General features: G+C 46.9%; 1 protein-coding gene across 4 annotated transcripts in view; it reads left to right on the top strand.

Moving 5' to 3' along the window:
• The first annotated feature begins 6,975 nt into the window (after positions 1–6,975).
• Myh11 (myosin heavy chain 11) overlaps positions 6,976–14,603 on the top strand; it is a 99,569-nt gene continuing 91,941 nt past the window's right edge. For 2 of the 4 annotated variants that reach the window (XM_021209054.1, XM_021209056.1), the window contains exon 1: positions 6,976–7,107. The gene's annotated coding sequence lies outside the window, so the exon portion shown is untranslated. The remainder of the gene's footprint in view (positions 7,108–14,603) is intronic. The other 2 variants (XM_021209053.2, XM_021209055.2) reach the window with 1 other exon arrangement.

Below are 14,603 nucleotides of genomic sequence, written 5' to 3'. Positions count from 1 at the left end.
TCAGGGAGGTCATCACAGGGTGCCTGGGTTCAGGGTGCTCATCACAAGGTGCCTAGGTTCGGGGTGCTCATCACAGAGTACCTGGGTTCAGGGTGCTCATCACAGGGTGCCTGGGTTCAGGGTGCTCATCACAGGGTGCCTGGGTTAAGGGTGGTCATCACAAGGTGCCTGGGTTTGGGGTGCTCATCACAGAGTACCTGGGTTCAGGGTGCTCATCACAGGGTGCCTGGGTTCGGGGTGCTCATCATAGGGTGCCTGGGTTAAGGGTGGTCATCACAGGGTGCCTGGGTTCAGGGTGCTCATCACAGGGTGCCTGGGTTAAGGGTGGTCATCACAGGGTGCCTGGGTTCAGGGTGCTCATCACAGGGTGCCTGGGTTCGGGGTGCTCATCACAGGGTGCCTGGGTTCAGGGTGCATCTCTCTCAGCTTCTAGCACTGTGGACTCATTCAGGCCACCAATGCTTAAAGCTGCACACATCCCCATTTCCGTTTTAAGTCTGCACTGACTAGAGTTATAAATTCCATTGTGTTCTCTGTTCAGATATAAATATCAGCTTCTCCCGGAGGGCTTGGTTAATGTTCAGAAGTGTCAGCTATGGATGCTATGCTATCTTAGGAATTGCAGTTATGAAGGGAAAATACTGGTGTTTATAATTTTGGATGTGGATGTGAAATCATTAAAGTGGAAGCCACACAGAATTGTTAAATGCAGCCTTATGCATTCCTGAGTTTTGATTCTAACCTGTCTATGCCTAGGCAATGTTTTACTCTTCATAATCATTTAATGAAACTCAGCTCATCTCTATGTAGATTGTCATGTCACTATCTTGTCATCCAGAGGGGGGATGACTGTAGCTGGAGCACTGGGCAGGTGGGGTCTGCGAAAGGCAGGACTGGTACATGTATGCACTTGATATCCGCAAGGCTGCCACAACCTGGGGATATTTGAAGAGCTGCTTTGAAGAGGGGAAAACCATCTATTTTTAAACCGTGTTACCATTTTGTTTTTTTAATCATCCAAAGAAAGACGCATTTTGTATTCTTAAAAGCTGAAGAAGAGCCAGGTCATGATGAAGTATGCCTATAATCCAGTCAAGTACGTGGGATGCCCAGACAGGAAGGTTGGTAGTTCTAAGCTAACCCTGACTGTGTAGCCAGACCCTGTGTCCAAAGAAAGAATCAAGGGGCTGGAGAGATGGCTCGGGGCTTCTCACTTTTGCTCCCTCAGAGGCTCTAATGGCCTCTTCTGATCTCGGAACATCTGCTCTCACATGTTCCTATGCGTACACATAGCTAAACAGAAACCCCGAGGAGTTCTTAAACAACAACAGAGAGTTGAGACAATCTACTGTAGCTGTCTATTCATGGGATTTATAAACACTGTCAGCTGATTTACTTCCTAAGGCTTCTTAAAAAGGTTTGTAAGCTGGAACATTTGGTTTCAAGACAAGTTGTCACTCTATAGGCCAGATGGCCTAAAACTCTTAGACCTCTGTGCCCCTGTCTTCCAGAGAGCTGTAATTATGCACCATGCCTGGCTACACTGAAACAAACTCCCAAGGACGGAAAAAAGCAGGCCCAGAAGGCCCATTAGACCATCCTCACAAACAGCATTCGTATCTCACTGTGTGTTTCCTGAGGTTAGAGCAAGTTACCTTCTAGAAATAACAAGGGAAGTTCATGGGAAAACTTGAATTCACACAAAACAGGATGGGAATAGGACCAGATGGCTGTAGGAGACTTGGTTATTCAAAACTTGGGGGGCCGGGAGGGAATGCCTATCAAGCCTAGGACTGGCTTTTGGAGATCATAAGTTTAAGACTAGTGTATATGTTTGTGTAGAATAAACAGATAGCTTTGTTATTATGTGCAAGAACATGTTTGTATATGATTTGCATGCCTGGCTGATTATGTAAACCTGATTGTTCCTTTAGCAAAAAGCCAAGTGTCTGGAGGATTGATGGTTAAGAATGTGCCTTTAAAGGCGTCTGGAACACTGCTTCTCAGACACTTATCATTCTATGTTTGTGGCAACCACCATATGAGGACTGTGGACTGCATGTAATGCTTCAAATAAAAAGTGAGACCAAACTCCTGGAGGTGGCTCAGTCAGGGAAAGCGCTTTCCATGGTCAAATCCCCAGACACCCAAGCACCTAAGAAACAGGGCACAGCCGCAGGTTCCTGCTATCACAGAGCTGGGAAGCTGGCAGCAGGGTGACCTTTGGACATCGTCGGCCAATCTGTCCAGCCATTTTAGTGAACTCTGGGTTCAGTGAGGGACCCTGTCTCAAAAAGTAAAATTCTAGTGTGGCAGCGTATACTTTTTGTCTCAGTACTCTGAAAGTAGACACAAGCAGAATTTGGAGTTTGAGGCCAGCCTGGTCTACATAGCAAATTGCAGGCCTGCCAGGGCTACATAGTGATGCGTTGTCTCAAAAGGAAAAAAACAAGTCATGTTCTTCCACACACACACACACACACACACACAGTCTGTCTTGTGTGAGAACTTTCAGTTGCCCGACTCACAGAAGTGGGGAGCACTGAGTGCCCTCACCCTCCTCCCACAGGCCCCGTCTTCTCCCACTGTCTCAATCTGAGCTGCAGTTGTCACAGAAGATCCTCCTTTGTCTCCTGACAAAGCATGGTGATGAGAGTTCATGGTGGCAGTACCTGACACCTCTGCCCACCTTTCCCAGGGCACCGTGTGGCTTGAACCATTTCACCCTTCTAGGATTGCCATATCTCCCATAGCTTTGTGGTTTGTTAGCTTTCTAGAAAGTGCAGAATCCTGCCCTTTTATTAGCTATCTGTAAACCTACTAAAAAACAGCCTAGCTGCCTCCAGGTGCTTGCAGTTAATAAAGCTGCTGAGCTGGAGGCATGATGGTCAGTTTTAAAGGTCTGGGCCACCTGCTGAGACCATGTCTTAAAGCATCAATAACAAAACCATGCTCCTATAAATGCCCATGTACAGAACTGCATAGAGGTAAGTTCATCTCCTTTGGGTAAATTTCCCGATAGAGTGTCTTAGTTACTTTCCTGTTGCTATGGCAAAGTACTATTACTAAGATCTTACTAACTTAAATAAGAAAGGATCTATTGGGGGCTTACAGTTCCAGAGGACTAGAATCTATGACCATCTGGCAGATAGGCAGGCATGGTAATGGAGCTGTAGCCAGGAGCTTACATGCATAGCCGGGAGTGCCACAAGCAGGAGGCAGAGAGTAGCTGGGGATGGCATGAGCTCTAGAAACCTGAAAGTCCACCCCAGTGATTCACTTCCTCCAAAAGACCACAGCTCCAACAAGGCTACAGCTCCTAAACCTTCCCGGTTGCTATCAAGTGGGGACCAAACGTTGAAACATACGAGCCAATGGGGACATTCTCACTCAGCCTGCCACACAGGACATGTTTAGGTTTATGAAAATACAAAGTTTCTGATCACTTCCTATGGAAGCCTTTCCAATAGAGACATCATCTGTAGTTACAGGAGCACCAGAATGGGACATGAGTGCAGAGGAAACAGCACAGCAGGTGCAGTCTCCTGCCTTGCGACTCAGTGGTGACCAGTGCTTGGGCTTGGAACAGTTCCCACTGATGAGACAGATCTCATGGACCTGGGCTGAAACTGTGTGTGTCTGAGTGCCTGTGCCTGTGTGTGTGTACGCACACGTGCATTTGAGGCCAGAGGAGAATGTCAGGTGGCCTGTCACTGCTCCATTGCCTTGAGACAGAGTCTCTCACTGAACTTGTTGGATCTAGGCTGGTAGCCAGGAAGTCCCCAGTGAGCCTCCTGTCTCCGTCTCACAGCACACCTGTTAAAGGTATGTGTGGCCATGCCCCAGTTTTTACATGGGTGTTGTGCAGTGAGCACCACTCTTACCCAACGAGCCATCTCCTCGGGCCAGCTGATAGAGTCTTAAATAATGCAATCTTTAGCACATGCAAGAGTCAGCCATGCTTGGATACAATCTTTGATTTTCCTAAAGCTGGAGGGCATCACATACTGGGGCTTTTAGAAGCCAAGAGCTATTTAAAACTATTTGCTTAAAAAAAAAAAAAAAAAAAAAGACTTCATTATCCCAACACTTATGAGGCAGAGGCAAGTAGATCTATCTCTATGAGTTTGAGGCCAAAACCAGTCAGGGCTACACAGTGAGACTCTTAAAAAAAAAAAACAAAAAAAACTCCAAAGAGAAATTTCCTCTTCATCACCCACTTCCCATCACAGAAAAACATACAATTTAAATTTATTTGACATCACCCAAAGGAGCATTTTGTTAAGTGACTTTTTTCCTCTTCTTACAATAAGTGACCTTTTCAACCACAAGAAAAATAGAAGCCTCTACCCTGTTGTAGGGTCCTTCTGAAGACGGCAGATATCCGAACTTCTCACCGTGGACAGATACCTTCCCGAGTGACTGGTAAATGAACATACTGTCCCTGGGTACTGCCCAAGCATGGGGTGGTTTATACAAAGGCCGGCACATCCATTAACAACCCAGCAAGGTGGAGAAGGCAGAGAGCCTTTCCTAAGACAGTGTCACATAAGGACATGGCTAACCCCAGAGGTTCTTGGCTAGTGCTTAGCAGAGCTGAGATCAGACTTTTGGGCCTCAGTGGTACAGCGCTTGCCTACTGTGGGCAACACTCAAGACTGGGGGAAACCATAAGTTGATCTGGGGAGATGGCTCAGTAGTTATACCAAGAATCCCAACACGGGGAAGGCAGACAGACAGGAGGATCCCTGGGCTGGCTGCCTGGCTCTGCAGTCTAGCAGCCTCTCAGAAGCAACAAGCTCCAGGTGCAGTGAGAGATACTCATAAAATAAAATGGAGGGGCAACTGATGAACACAATGTTGACCCCACACTCAAGAACATGTGCTTTTACCCAGTCTTTGTTTGTTTTGGTTTTTGTTTTTTTTCGAGACAGGGTTTTTCTCTGTGTAGCCCTGGCTGTCCTGGAACTCACTCTGTAGACCAGGCTGGCTTCAAACTCAGAAATTCGCCTGCCTCTGCCTCCCAAGTGCTGGGATTAAAAGCGTGGGCCACCACCACTGGACTGCTTTTACCCAGTCTTACTGATCCAGTCTCTCCTTGTAATGAAATTAGTTTTCTTTCAAAATTGATACAACTCTTTTTAAAAAAAAAAATCAGCTTTGCTCCTTGGAATTGACTTCACTGAGGCCTGCTGCGGGAGTGCCCTTCCTTCCTAACAGGGGGATGGCAAGCTCTGGGCTGGTTCCAGACCCCGATAGGTGCAGGTGGGTCCTGGGCTTCCCTCTTCCATTCCTCCTGGGCTCAATGCCCAGACGGTTTCCATTCCTTTTACGTGCAGCTGCGAAGAGGCTTTGGGGAAGCAGCCTCGTCCATCATGTGGAGGGCTCCTCCCCCACCTCTACATCCAGGCAGCCAGGCTGCTGTCGTTGGCTCTGCTCAAAGCCACCCAGTGAGGCTGGGATGGGGTTAGGAATGGGGATGAGGAGGACCAAGATCCAGATGTTTTCAAGTCTGAGAAGCAGGTGAGCTTGGTCCTGGAAGGATATGGAAGGGGTTCAGATGGGCTGGGATATGAAAGGTCACCCAGCACCCTGTTGGCTTTGTACACAGTGATCTGTAACTCAGCTCTCCAGAGTAAACATTGGTATTAAACAGTACTGAGCTTGCTGAGGACCCTCAGGGGACTCAGTCTTCTGGCCTGCAAAATAGGACTGGGACAGGTTTGGCCAGAGCCATCCTTGGGTTGGAAGAACCAGCTGCACATGGGTCGGGAGCTCCTGTCTGAGCACTGGGGTCCCCATACCGCCCCGCGGGCTCAGCGGGAGACTGCGCGGGACCATATTTAGTCAGGGGGAGCCAGAGCCCCGCTGGTATGCCACGCTGGGAATTCCTGTTTCGAGAATTGCGCCTGGCCTTTTTGGGTTGTCTCCCGCCCAGGCCCAGGAGGGAGGACCAGCCCGGGACCTCGAGGGTCCGCGCACTGGGAGCGAGGCGTCCCCGGTCTGGCGTGGGGCCAGCTCTGCCTCGACTTCCTTTTATGGCCTGAGTGGTGTGTGTGCAAGGAGAGGGGGGAAGGAGAGAGAGAGAGAGAGAGAGAGAGAGAGAGAGAGAGAGAGAGACTTTAGGGACATAACATGAAATGATAGAGACAGAGCAAAAATCGTCACAGGGAAATCAAAGCTAGAGTGTGATGAAGAGTGTGTCAGGTCAGACAAAAGAGACAGGGAGACAGGGACCTAGATCCGTACAGGGCTAAGGGACAGAGATTGAGAAGTATGCCCTGGGGAGGGGGGACAGCTGTGAACTTGCAGGGGACCAGCAAGTCCCCCACATTCTCTTAGGGTCTTAGCACGCATCCTCCAAGTGCCATAATGCACTTTCTCCAGCAGCAGCCCGCTTTTCAACGATGCTCAGAGAAACCACGTTATTGGTCCCAGGCACCGTGGGATTATATTTGATTTTGGTTGTAGCATGAATGGAAGTGCAGAGAACAAGTTAGGAAAAACAAGTTTCCCTTTCCCATACATTCCTAGCAGTCACAGGAGGATATGCGGTGACCTGCTTTGCACCTTGTGGAGTTCAAACATACACACACACACACACACACACACACACACACACACACACACACACCTTTCCCCTCCCTTTGCTAAACACAACCGCCCTCGGATCTAGGAGGTGGCAGGTGAACGAAGAGGGGATGAAGGAGAGTGGGAGGTATCAAGTCTCCAGTATGTATGAACAGGAAGAGGTTAAATCCAGCTGGAATGGACCTAGGGGGAGAAATTCTCTCGTTTCCCTACAGACTGCATACCGGATTTCTTTTCTTTAAGGACCCAGGATCTGGGTGGCTGCAGGGAGCGAGGCCTGAGGCTGCGGGCCAGTGCGGCTCTGTTCCTCACCTGCAGGGGGCGCCGCGAAGGGAAGAGGATCCTCCCACCCCGTCCGACAGCCACCTCCCCTTCCCACTCTCGGATAGCGCTGACTCTATAAAGCCAGGCGTCCGAAGCATACAGAGAGATTTGGACCATCCCAGCCTGGGATCAGTGCCAGATCCGAGCTCTCCATCCGGTGTCCTCCTGCTAGTCCACCCCAGGAGCAGATCTGTAAGTAGAGTTGGTCCTTTAGGGGCAAGCCTGGGTGGTGGGCTTGAGCAGCTTCTAGAGCATCCTCCTGGGAGTGGGGACTCCGAGGGGTCCTGATTGTTATCTCTTATAAAGACAATGGGAAGAAGCCCGATACAGGATTATCCTAGACCTCCTGTGATTACTCCCACCCCCCACCCCCCACATCAAACCAGCATCCCCAGGTTGCCTATGAGCAGAACCACCTGGGAAAGTGGGGTAGGCAATTAAAGATTCTGGTGGCTAGGCCCAATTCCAGGTATTTTAAGACTAGAGTCTAAAAAAACAAACAAAATGGCCTACTTAAAAACCAACCAGTGTTTATAGGCTGCACAGTGGACAAGTGCGCTGTGGTAGAGCACTGCAGGTCCTGGGTTCAAATCCCAGTATTTGGGATGGTGATCGGACCCCAAGGTTATTCTGACTAGGTCATGGAATGGATAATCCACTGACCACTGCACAAAGTAACTCAGAAACGTGGGTGAGAGTGTTGGTAGCGTGTGTGTGTGTGTGTGTGTGTGTGTGTGTGTGTGTGTGTGTATGTGTATGTATGTGTGTTTTCCATCTGCTTAGGTGATTTTGCTGTGGATAGTTACTGGTAGACGAGGCTGCTTATTGTAAGATAAGGCTCGCTTCTTTCACTCCGTTCCCTTCCAGAGCCCAGACTCTGCGAATTAATGAAGGAGCTCTACTCCAGGTTGGTTAGGGCCCCAGATGCCCAGGTGGGCGCGGAGGCTCCATTTGCCTCCCCACCCACAGGTGCACTGAGTGAGCAGGCAGTGGGCTTGGGGCCCCTCAGTGGCAAGGTTACTCTTGGGGCAGAGAGAGGAACTAGGCAGAAGAAAGTTCTGCTATTCCAGTTCAGAGTTGTTTGGAAAGCACCCTTCAAAGTTATGTCTGTCAGAGAACAAAAGAAACCTTTCAGGAAGCCAGGACCTCTAAGACCTGCGAGAAGCCGCGGAGCTTGCTGGGAAGGAAGCGAAGTCCGGCTGTGGTCAGCACACTGCTCTGCTTCGTGCTGTTTCCTCTGGTGAAGGTTCTTCTCTTGCTCGGTTTACTTCTAGATGCTATTTTAGACTTGACTTAAAGAAAGAGAGCTTGACCATACAGGTCCAAAAGTCTCTCACGACAAGGAACACCTTCTCTTTTATGAAGTTGTTGATGGCACACTTAACAAGGTACTTAACAGCATTTTGGTGGAATCAAGTTATTTTAATCATTACATACACTTCATCATGGAGGTGATCATCTTCTCGTGACATCTCTTTGTCTTTCCTGAAAACCAATATTTGTTGAACTCCTGTTTCTGGTGGACTCAGTGGTTCCAGCTTCCACCACTTTTTGAAGAAGATTGAAACTGACCTTTTACCAATTTAAACTGACAGAGGCTGTTCCCTAGAGGGACACAGATGTGGTAGGAGTCCATGAGACTGGGGTGATCCCTAAACATGCCCGTGCTGAGCCACCCTGGAGAAACCTGTGGGTTTGCTTCATAAACACTATGGACTTTCCTTGTTATATCTGAGGTAGAGTCTCTCTTCCGTACAAGGTAGTCACTATGGATTTATCTTTACTTTTCGGTGAGAGGCTGGGCTGGAGGCAGACATGCCCTTGTATGGTAGTGTTTTCTATGAGGCCATCCCCAGCCCCCTTGGCCAATCACCCAGCCTTGCGATGCAGCCTGGCTGGCTTGGGTTCTGGGTGCTTCACCGTCTTTCCCTGTGGAGATGGGGGACACTTAGAAGACAGTGAGGCTCTTCTTCTCCTCTCTCTTCTTATTTGGAGGTTCTATTTGTATTTGTATTTTTTTTTTTTTGGTGGAAATTAGCTCCTGTCTTCCATACATTTAATAAAAACAGGTGGTATTTATATCTGATGAACCATTGAGTAATTTAGAAAACTATACCCCACTTCAAATACTCAGAAGGTCTTAACCACATTATTTTGCCAGGTACAGTGGCTCATGTCTATAATACTAGCACTTGGAAGGCTAAGGCGAGAGAGTTAATGAGAGTTTGAGACTAACCTGGAATACATAGCAAGCTCAGGCCATCCTACAGTAGGAAACACTATCTCAGAAAAAAATGGAAAAAAAAAATCAAACCCCAGCCTAATGGTGCATAACTTCAATCCCAGCATCTGAGAGGTAAGACAGAAGGAGCAGGAGTTCAAGGTCATTGTCAGCCACTTAGTGAGTCCAAAGCCAGCCTGGGCTACCTGGAAAGCCAGCCTGGGCTACCTGGAAATCCTATCTTTAAAAAATTTGTTATTGCAGTTGGTCTCCCTGATCATTTTCCCATCTGCAAAATGGGACTGTTGAGAACAAGCCAGTGTCTTGTAGCACGTGCTTAGTCATCTCAGAAAAAGAAGATCACTTCGTTAGGGTTTGAGTCCCATGGCTACAGCAAAAGAGAAAGACTCATTAATTGGAGTCCTCACAGTAGCCCTTTGGAACCAGTACTAATAGTCTTCACTCCATTTCATAAATGTGGGCTTTGAAAACTTTGTTCTAGGGGGCTGGAGAGATGGCTCAGCTGCTGTTAAGAGCACTGACTGCTCTTCTGAAGGTCCTGAGTTCAAATCCCAGCAACCACATGGTGGCTCACAACTATCTGTAATGAGATCTGANGCCCTCTTCTGGAGTGTCTAAAGACAGCTACAGTGTACTTACATATAATAAATCATATATATATATGAAAACTTTGTTCTATCTATCAAAGATGGGGGCTCTTACAAACTAAGATTCTTGTAACTCCAGAGTCTAAGGGATGCCGCTTTGGGATCTTTCAATAGATGACCCATTTGAAGGGTTTGGCACAAGGCTGACACTAGCAAAGTTCAGCTGATGGTAATTTATATGACTAGAGATGTTTAGGAGCATGTTCTATGTGACACAGCTGGTATCAATAAGCCAGAAAACCCAAAGTGTGGTCTTTCCCCCAAAGCAGAAACTTACCCCTAATTTTCCTTTTGTGTAAATCTTTTTTCAAAGCCAGTTCCTTTTTTGAAGCCTCTGATGTTACCAGCATACTTTGTGACCAATCCTACTAGCACAATAATGATCGCTATTCCTTTAGACTCTTATTGGATCTCCTTCCTGTGCCTGGTAGAAGTCTGCCTGGCTCTTACAGTGGCCCCTTTGCTCCCTGGTTCTCTTTTTTTTGTCACTGGTGACATTTAATCACATTGATCTACAGGCCTTAAGGACCAGGGGGCACAGAGTTGGAGAAAGGCAAGCTAGAACTGAATGGAGAAGGAAACTGACCAGCATTCTAGCAAGGGGAGGTCAGGTTACCATGATGCACCTGAGCTTCAGGGACCCATACTCATCAGAGGGCCAACAGGGTGGGGACCTGGCCTGTTCCACTCAGGTCCACTTGAACTTGCTCTCTGTGCTATGGGTCCCTACAGATGAATCTAGTCTACGGTAAACTGGAAGCTCATTTTTAACAGCATCTGAGCTGAACACATACAGACCTCCTTTCTTGTCACTGTCCCTGAGTCATGCAGCAGGAGAACTATGTTTGCCACCCTTCAAGGCAGCTCAAGATGCTATGCAAACACTGCAGATTTTCATGGAAGGGACTTCAGCATCTGTGGATTATGGTATACAAAGTGCTCCTGAAACTGATCAAAGAATGACTATCCCTTCCTGCCCTTCCCCTAGTGAAACATGCAACCGATGACAGAGAACCTCACAAGTGTCTTAAGCCAAAGGTCATTCTAGCCATCCCTCTGGTTCCAAATAAGCATGTTTCTCCCTTTTTATTTCCCTCCATTTTTCCTAACAAACATTCTTTTTATTTTATTCTTTTTTTGTTTTATTTTATTTATTTTATTTTATTTTTTTATTTTTGGTTTTTTGAGACAGGGTTTCTCTGTGTAGCCCTGGCTACAGGAACTCACTCTGTAGACCAGGCTGGCCTTGAACTCAGAAATCTGCCACCTCTGCCTCCTGAATGCTGGGATTAAAGGCTTATGCCACCACTGCCCAGTTAACAAACATTCTTAAATAGCATTCTAAAATTTTTTAAGCCAAATTTCTCTTTTATTCAAATCTTGGCAATTTACAAAACATTTTCCACCTTATCACAAATCTTCACTATCTTTTCTATGTCTTCATATTATTGTATGCTTCTTTTTATCTACTGCCTAGTATACTGTTATATGGAAGTTTGATAGTTTACCAAATATATACAGTATACTTGGCACATGACTCCATGTATAAATGGTGTTTGAAGAAGTACCTATGTATGAGTTAACTATTGCTTATCAGAAGTGCCTAGGACCAGAAGTGTTCCAGATTTTTCTTTTCTTTTAAATTCTTTTAGATTTTGGGATATTTGCATATGCATAATGAGATATCCTGGAAATGAGAGCACCAATCCTTTTGTTGTTTATCTTTTTTTCTTTATTTTTGTTTTTAGACAAAGTCTCTCTGTGTAGTCCTGGCTATCCTGGAGCCCTCTGTAGACCAGGCTGCCCTTGAACTCACAGAGCTCCTCCTGCCCCTGCCTCCCACATGCTAACATTAAAGGCAGGCACCATCACACCCAGCTGTGAGCACAAATCTTGACGCTTTGCCTTTGCTTTCTGCAGACGGCTGTACAGTCGTTACATTCAGTGTTTCTGATTCTACATTTTCATTGTGACCTGCTGCATGAAGTCAGATGTGAACTTGCCCACTTGCACAGTATTAACCCTCGAAAAGCTCTGAGCCCTCGAACCTTTTGGGTTAAGGATGTTTAGCTTGTATACATATTCTTGGCTTGTAAACTCTCTTCCTGTAATCACATGAGTTCCCAGCAAAGAGGTGAATAGCTAGCACATTGGGAATTGGCATCTGACTCTAAATGGTCTTTGAAAGAGACTGTAGGCATCTGCCTGGACCAGCCAGGCTTGTGTCTCAGCACCTATTTTAAACATTGCTCTCCATGCGTTGTAAGATGTAAAACATAGTGGGGCTCCCAGGTCCCAAAGGCCCTGAGTGGGTGGCCTCAATTGTGTGGAGTTGGGAGAGAAGACAAGGGAAAGAAGGGAGGGGGGCAGTCAAGGAGGAGAAGGTGTTTATGTGTGTGTGTGTGTGTGCATGCAAGTAGAAGCCACAGTGGCTGGCTGTTGTTCCTCAGGTACCTTCCACCTTGCTTTTGAAGACAGGAATCCTCACCAGCCTGGAACTTGCCAAGTAGGGGTAGGCTGGCTGCCCCTGAGCCCTAGGATCTGTCTTTCCCCTCCACCCTAAGGGCAAGATTTTAAGCACATGTCTCTCCTCTCCTCTCCTCTCCTCTTCTTTTTTTTTTTTTTTTTTTNATCTGTCTTTCCCCTCCACCCTAAGGGCAAGATTTTAAGCACATGTCTCTCCTCTCCTCTCCTCTCCTCTTCTTTTTTTTTTTTTTTTTGGGGGGGGGGTGGTTCTCTGTGTAGCCCTGGCTGTCCTGGAACTCACTTTGTAGACCAGGCTGGCCTTGAACTCAGAAATCCGCCTGCCTCTGCTTCTCAAGTTCTCTCTCTTAAACATAGTTTTTGACCACCTACCTCAGGTCTTCAAGTGTCTGCAAGGCAAGCACATTGCTGACTCACCAGCCCATGACCCTCCCCCTTAATCTCCAAATTCCTTTAGTGGGAGAGACAGAATCATTTTACCTTAGCCATTGGAAAGAGCTTCCTTCTAAAGTAGCTTGAAACGCCATTGGGATTCCCTGTGTGTGTGTGTGTGTGTGTGTGTGTGTGTGTGTGTGTGTGTGTGTGGCAGTGTTCCCAGGCCATTGTGATGGGGCAGGATCTTATTCTCTTTTTCCTGAGAGGTGTCTTGGAGACCTGGGGGTGGTAGGTAGGTGTATGGCATTGACACAGGGAGTGAAGAAGAGATTTACTGCTGAGAGCAAAAGGATTGTTAGATCTAACAATCTAACAAAAAGTCAAACATTTTCTAAAAAACCTTTTATGACCTTAGTTGTGGTAACAGAAAAATAGGAATATAAGTGATGTCCACTTCACAGAACCCTCATAAGACAATCAAGATCATAAATGTGAGCCACTCCTGCTCAGTGAGTAGAGGGATCCTGAGCAGATGTTGCTCAGTTGATAGGACGCTTGCCCAGCACTTACAAAGCCCTGCGTTCTATCCTCAGCACCACATCTGTATGATAGGAAACACCTGTAGCCACTAGCATTTGATGGGAGGACCAAGAGTTCAAGTCCATCTTTGATGACATAGTGAGTTCAAGGTTAACTTGGGCTATAGGAGACCCCATCTCAAGGATGAAAGGGCTACATGTTGATGATTAAGAACAGATTCGTTCCCCAAAGGCCTCCTGGGGCAGCACGAGTTTGAAGAACTAGTGTGCATAGCATGCTCTTCCCTCTCCTGGTATGTCAAATGACTTTCCAGACCCAGATGTGGCCTTGAACTAGAGCTGACATTATTGGGTCCCTTATGGCTGGCTTACCGAGCTGCAGCTTCTTCTCCAAGAACTTATTTCTGATCTCTATGGTGTAGGGTGGGGATGGGCATGGTGGTAACACCTACATCCCACGAGGATTGCTACTTTGAGACCAGCCTAGGTCAGAGCCTTGTGTATGTAGCTTAATGGTAGAACACTTACTGAGCATGTACAAGGCCCGAGTTTGATCTCCAGTACCTCAAATATTGGCCAACAAAAAAGAATCAATTTAGGGGCAGGGATAAAGCTCAGATAGTAGAGTGTCTGGCTAGTATACACAAAGTCCCTAACTAGTTAAGTTGGTTAGTTAGTTAGTTAAGGTTGTTAGTTGGTTGTTTGGTTGGTTGGTTGTTTGGTTGGTTGGTTGGTTGGTTTAGGGCTTTGTTATCTATTTATTTATTTGATCCCCAGCACTCCAGAAACCAGATGTGGTAGTGTATGCTTACAATCTCAGCACTCAGGAGAACTTTAAAGTTATTCCCAGCTACATAATAATATGAGGCCAGCCTGGGCTACTTGAGATCTTATCTCAAAATAAAAGTTTCCATTTCAAACTGGGAACAGTTTTCCTTCTGGGAGTGCTATCTGTCAGTGTCTGGACCTCCTTTTGATGTCACAACTGGGAAATGGTGGATAGTGGCATAGAGTGGTCTGAATTCACACTTCACAGGGCCAGAGAACTGGCTAGTGCCAAGGCCAATAGTACAGAGGCTAAGAAAAGCCACTCAAAATCAGGCGTCAGAGCAGGACCATGAGTTAGAAGACCAAATGTCACTTCAGTCTGTACTGCCATTGCCCTGCTGGTTCTAGCCATCATTTCTTTTTGGTACTGGGATTAGAACTAGGGCCTTATGCATGCTAAGTAAGTACCCTGCCACTGTGCCATAGCCCAGCCTATCTGATCGTTTAGAATCAGGGTCTCTCTTTGTAGCCCAGGTGTACTCAAACCCACTCTCTCCTTTATCATAGGACTACACCTGTGTTCTGTTTTATTGTTTTTCCTCCCTCCTTGTGTTTTATGCAATGACTGTCCTG

This window comes from Mus pahari, chromosome 12, assembly GCF_900095145.1.
Source record: "Mus pahari chromosome 12, PAHARI_EIJ_v1.1, whole genome shotgun sequence".
Classification (NCBI taxonomy): Eukaryota; Metazoa; Chordata; class Mammalia; order Rodentia; family Muridae; genus Mus; species Mus pahari.
The sequence above is the reverse complement of the archived record's forward strand: the minus strand, read 5'-3'. Positions and strand labels throughout refer to the sequence as shown.